Genomic DNA, 6,000 nt, shown 5'->3' on the forward strand with positions numbered 1-6,000 from the left:
ACCAAGTGACTCATTTTATACTTGATTTTGTACATTTAAGAGAGATCACACATCCAAATGATCAAACTAGAAAATGGCATACAGGAGGTCTGTATCACAAGAAAGCCTTATAAGAAAGTTTGTAGAGCAAGCACACTTTTAGAACTGACTGGAAGTAAACCAAATTACAAAGAATCACATAAACAAATCAAACTAATAAACCTAAAAAGTAACTGTGAAAACAATCAAAGTTATAAATCAATGTAGCCTCTCTAACAGTACTTCAGTATAAACAGGTATATAACCTTATCACAAATAAATTAAATAGCTAAAGTCACTTTAAGGCTCCCCCCCCCCAAAAAAAAAAATACAGAATTTTGAGAGAAAGGCAAAAATCACAAGTTTATAAAATCAGGTCTTAAATATTACTCTACCAATTTTAGCAGCAATATCACAGTAATCCAGGACTAGGATTTTTTTTAATTAAAGTCCATTGCCCATAGCTGTATGACAAAACAAAAGGTCATTTACATAGTAGGGCAGTTTTCATGACTAGTGATAAAGGCCAGTAAAGCATCATAAATCCAGTCTTATTTAAAATTATGAGACTAATAAACATAATAAGCTGTAAAGTATATATAGTAATCATCTTTTAAGTCCAGCCAAAGTGAAAACTGAAAAGCCAAATAAACCGAACAATAAGGTAACTAACAGCCACCACAAAAATCTTAAACAAAACCAAAAGATAATACAAAAAAATTGAGAAACTGGAAGCTCTTTTTTATGGATATGGATAGTAAGATACAAGCAGTGAAAATGTTTTTAGTCTCTTCACTTTTATATATAGGTCAGACATATTTTTATCAATCAGAGGAAAAGTTGTGGACAATAATTGATAAACAGTTGAAGGAATTTATTTGGGAGGGGAAGCAGGTGAGAATTAAGTGGGATATGTTGATCCTGACATAGAATAAAGTGGTTTGGGATTACCTGATTTGTATGGATATTTTAAAACTACACAGTTAAGGTTCATATACATAACACAAGCAGAAGGTTGTAAATAAAAGCATAAAAGGATGATGATAAAGCTGGCTGAGTTCTAAAAATAAGAATAGAGTAGTATGTTGGATGCATATCCTTAAGGAGAATAACAGAAACAATAAGCATACAGAGTATTATATTCATACAGTTGCAGAAAGTATTATAAGAACTAAGTCAATACGGGAATGGAGAAAGGAGATTTTGCCAATAGGGATGTCTACAAGTACAGATACAAAAAGTAGGCAAGATGGAGCTAGAATTTACTGGATAAAACTGACAAATGAATCAGGATATTGGCAGCAAATAATAGAGAGGGAAAGATAATAAAACGAGATGAGGCCAAGCAGAAGTTTGTACTGCGGGGTAGAGATTGCCTTCCCTACAAGGGATTGATATCAGAATATAGGCAAAGAGAAATATATAGGGAAGTCTTATGTGAAAGATTAGCACTAGTAGATGTTTTTGTCAAGTGAAGAACATAGGCTGCTTTTGAGAAAGGGATAATTTGTAGGGCATATAAAAGACTGAGAAGAGAGACTGGAAAGGCAATTTAGAAAGGAAAAATGGAAGGACATATCCATGGCTCCAAAGGTCCAAAAGGCTTAGGATTTTTGCTTGGAAGTATTTGCATAGGTGTTTTCATACCCTGAGTAGAATAATTTTTCCTCAGGTAGATAACAAATGCTGGAGTTATGATGGGAAAGAGAAAGATAAATAGGAACATGTTTTTTAGGTGTGTGATGAGCTGACAGATTTTGAAATTATACTACATAGTATTTTGTCAGAGATTATGCTTTTGAGCTGGGACAGAGGATCTGAATTGCCTAGACATAGTAAGGCCTTATTAGGTTTAATGCTACTGGCTGCCAGCAAAGCAATTCCTAAAAAATCAAAATCTAAACCATCTGTAACTAAAGTACTGAAAATTGTTAAAGAGACAAAAGAACTGAAAGTGAAATATTTAGAAAAGGGAATGAGTAAATTACTTAGAAATAAATGGCAGTTGTATGAACAATAATTGCAGAATAATGTTCAGGAAGAAGAGTGAGATTTAAGATAATGAAGGAATTATGCAATGTTGTAGTGTATGACAGTTGTTAACAAAGAAAGATATATATAAAATGTATAATGGTTTGTTTTCTTTTCTGTTAATGTATGTGTGCCTATACCAGACATAGAAAAACATACAGCAGAGTTAAAATCAGATCTGTAGGACCTCCAAGATGGCTGCACATTGAGTAAAAGCTTAATTCTAGCTCTCTCAATGTGAAAACAAAAACTCAGCAAAGAAGACCAGTAGATTTTTGTGTTTCTGGATAAATTTCAGTAACTCGCTAGTAAGTGCACTGCCTGGATGCCAGGAAAAAAAGAAATACAGAAGACCTGAAAGAAAATCAGCTACCAAAGGCAAGAAAAAAGCACTGACTGGGAAAAGTTCTGCAACTGTTTAGCAAAAAGCAGTGCAACCTCCAAATGTGACCTCCAGTAACCTAGAGGAAAGTATAAGACAACTGAATACAGACCCTGGTTAAAATAAACAAAATACCAATAGAATATATCAACTCAACCAGCAAATGGCTGGAAAAAATGGAAGAAGCTTTAAACAGATATTCAGATCAGGTGATAAAGCTACAAAAATCCGACGTCGAAATAAAGAAAAGGCTGGGTGAATATTAGACTGCTCAAGAAGAGATGTTTAAAAAAATAATATAATTAGAAGAGAGAGCACATAGGGAAGCCCTGAGATTTTCAGCTGTACCAGGGAAGCTGAAATGAACAGACTGTATTAATTTTATGAAAGCACAAATAAGTAGCTGGACTGCTATTCCACAGCACGGGGGTTGTTAGCTGAAATGGCATCTCATGTGTATGCTCCAAACCTGGTTATAACAAAGCAGCCTAGACCTTTAGTAATAAAGATGCAATCCTAATAGCAGAAGGAGTTGATTCTGACAAAATTGTGGTAGAAGGGCAAAATACTAAAAGTGGCAGACAGGAGAGTGTTTGTGAAGAATGATTACTCATTGTAACCAGGTGGAAGAGGAGTAAATTTAGTATACTATTCAGAGAATGTCAAGAAGCAAGCATGAGATTCAAATGACTATACCTAGCTATCTTCAAAATATTCTTCCCTGGAGGGACAAAATCATTTTTTGGATGAAGTATATTCTAAGGATGAAATACAAAAGTTTATCCAACAAAAAGTGAGCTGTGAAGCAGAAGGATATTCTGTTTCTTGTTCCTCTGGTAATAAAGACCACAGAGAGACTGTGTCAGTGAAACCTTTTCCAATGTTTCAATGGAAAATGCTGGAGAAAAGGAAGGGAGCATGATAGTTGGCTAGAAGAATTGAGAGTATATTGAAAATGAAGCAAAGACAGGATCTGGGAGACGGGGATGAACAGGAATAAAACCAGTAACATGGAAATTGACAAATGTAGATCGCAAAGCAATAATTATATTTGTGAAATATGACAGAACAAGAAAATCTGGAAAAATGGACTTCTTTGGACTTTGTTGGACTTGTGGAGGACTCTAAAGCATATACCCTACTTCATCTCATTAATCTTTGAAAAATACTTGGAGATGGGAAGAGGAGAGAGAAGGTTAACTGTAAATAAAACAAAATAATTTCTTAATAGTACTATTTTATAGTCTATGATTTTCTTTGAATACTATAAAGTAAAGTTTTCTCAGTTATTTTCAAGTGTAACTGGGATACTATTATAAAGAGGTGCTCCTGTTTTGTTTTTTTTTTTTCTTTCCCCCGTCTTCTCTCTCTCTCTCTCTCTCTCTTTCTCCTTGTTCTGTTTTAAGAACTGTAGGTAATGTATTGTAAAAAAAAGAAGAAGAAAAGTCTGGTCAAAAGAGCATGACAAAAGAAAAATTAATGTGCTTTTTTCTCATTCTTGCAAAGGTAATGACTGAATTAATGCCCTTAGCTTGATCTAGTAACAAGGCAAGTAAATGAAGAAGAATATTGAATATTATAAGTTTTTTTCCTAGAAAATAGATGTATGCTTAGTAGCAATTCTGTATCTGGTCCTCATAACTCCATGGAGGTAATCTGATAAAGAGAAATTGGCTACAATATGATAAAGAGAAAATAAGTAGAAAAAAGATAAATTGGCTAGAAGATAATGTTCTCTGAAAGCATTCAGGTGTTTTCCCAGCTGGGAGAGCTATAAAGATAAGACAAAAACAGACAGCACTTAGTAGAAGCACAGGCTGTACCATGCATCTTAATGTGGATAACCTTTCTTTTAGGTTAACTCAGGTCTATGAGTGTGGCTGTCAGTTTGGGGTATTTGTTCCTTTTAGGAAGGTAAACCTTCATTTGAAGATGTACACAGTTTTGTGTGTTAGTATTAAATTAATAGGTTTTAGGGGAGTATTGGGGTGTGTTTGTTTTTTTTTAGTATTTTTAATAAAACAAACATTTTTGTAAGATGAGACATGGGCTCAAATGGATATAACGACAAACGACTGTATACAAATTCAACCTGCCAAACAGTGTATGCATGTAACACAAAAGCTGGAACTAGACATTTTACAAAAAAGCTGTTATGCATAAAAAGGTGGGAATAATAACTTTTTTAATACAGTGATGCTTTCTGCAATGTCTTTAAATGTCAATGATCTCACATATAAATACAGAAAAGAAAGTAGTGAACTATATTAAAAATGTACAGTGCAAATAGCTAAGCTACAGGAGACATACTTGGAAAGAACTGAACATGTGAATTTGATAAAGAAAGGTTTTCAGGATGGTTACTCAGCAGAATACCTGGGACAAAGGAAAAGAGGAGTACTTATATTAATTGCAAGTGGAGCTCCAATAGTGATAGATGAGTATAAAAAAGATAATAATGTTAGATTTGTAGTACTAAGGGGGTACTGGCAAGGGGAGGAGAATGTATTTATATTCCACCTAAAATTCCTATAATGGAACTTAAGAAAATTCTGGGATAAATAATCAGCTTTCAGCAAGGAATATTACTTATAGATGGGGACTGGAATTTGATTTCCAGCAGTGAAGATGTATCTGGGTCAGCCCAGAAGGGTAAGTATAACAAAGAAGGGTATCCTTTTGAAGAAATTGATGAAAATATTTGGCATGAAAGATGTGAAGTCAGTAAGAGGAATTCAGAGTGAATTTACATATTATTCCTCAAGATACAAAAACTAGGCTATGCTGGAAAGAATTTACATTCCACAGGGACATGTGCATTTAATTGAAGGTCTTGATATGCGTCCAATAACTATTTCAGATCATGCAACAATTTGAGCTAAGATAAAAACATGGGCAAATGAAACAAAAATGAGATAGTGGGTGCTTTCCCACCTATCTGTTGGAAAGAGATGAATTTAAGGAATGGGTAGTAGAAATTATTCAGTAGCTATTAGAGAAGGTAGAAATAACTTCAGAAAACAATAGCTAGGAGTGGGTTAAAATTAAAGTGGAGTTTAAAAATAGGGTGGTAATAAAAATAAAGGGAACTATGGTTAAGAAGTAATTATTCAGATGGGCTGACAAATGCTCAAGTATTGCAGAATAGGGGGAATATCACAGAACAAGATGAGGAGCAACTGTAGAATGCTAAACAGGAAATAAGGGATTGCCTCAATATTATGAATGAGTTTAGACAGAGTGCTGTTAAGCAACTGTTTTTTGATAATAACTCTAAAGCACAAAAACTTTTAGCACAACGACTCAGGCAACAGAAAGTAGAAAGGGCTGTTGCCAAGCTTAGGGAGCCTGTAACAAGGAAAGTAATGAGAGATCTTGTAGAGGTATTAGAAATATTTCAGGAATTCTATGAAAGTCTGTATAAAGCAGAGAAATATGGAAATCAAGAAAAGATACAAATGGAAATGTTTATGGAAGAATTAAATATGCCAAATTTAGAGGTAGATGAGACTCAATTAATAACAATCCGGATAGGAGGAGATGAGATAAAAATGATGATATATAACCAA

The sequence above is a fragment of the Protopterus annectens genome, chromosome 1.part0 (assembly GCF_019279795.1).
Source record: "Protopterus annectens isolate FY-2018-M chromosome 1.part0, PAN1.0, whole genome shotgun sequence".
Classification (NCBI taxonomy): Eukaryota; Metazoa; Chordata; order Ceratodontiformes; family Protopteridae; genus Protopterus; species Protopterus annectens.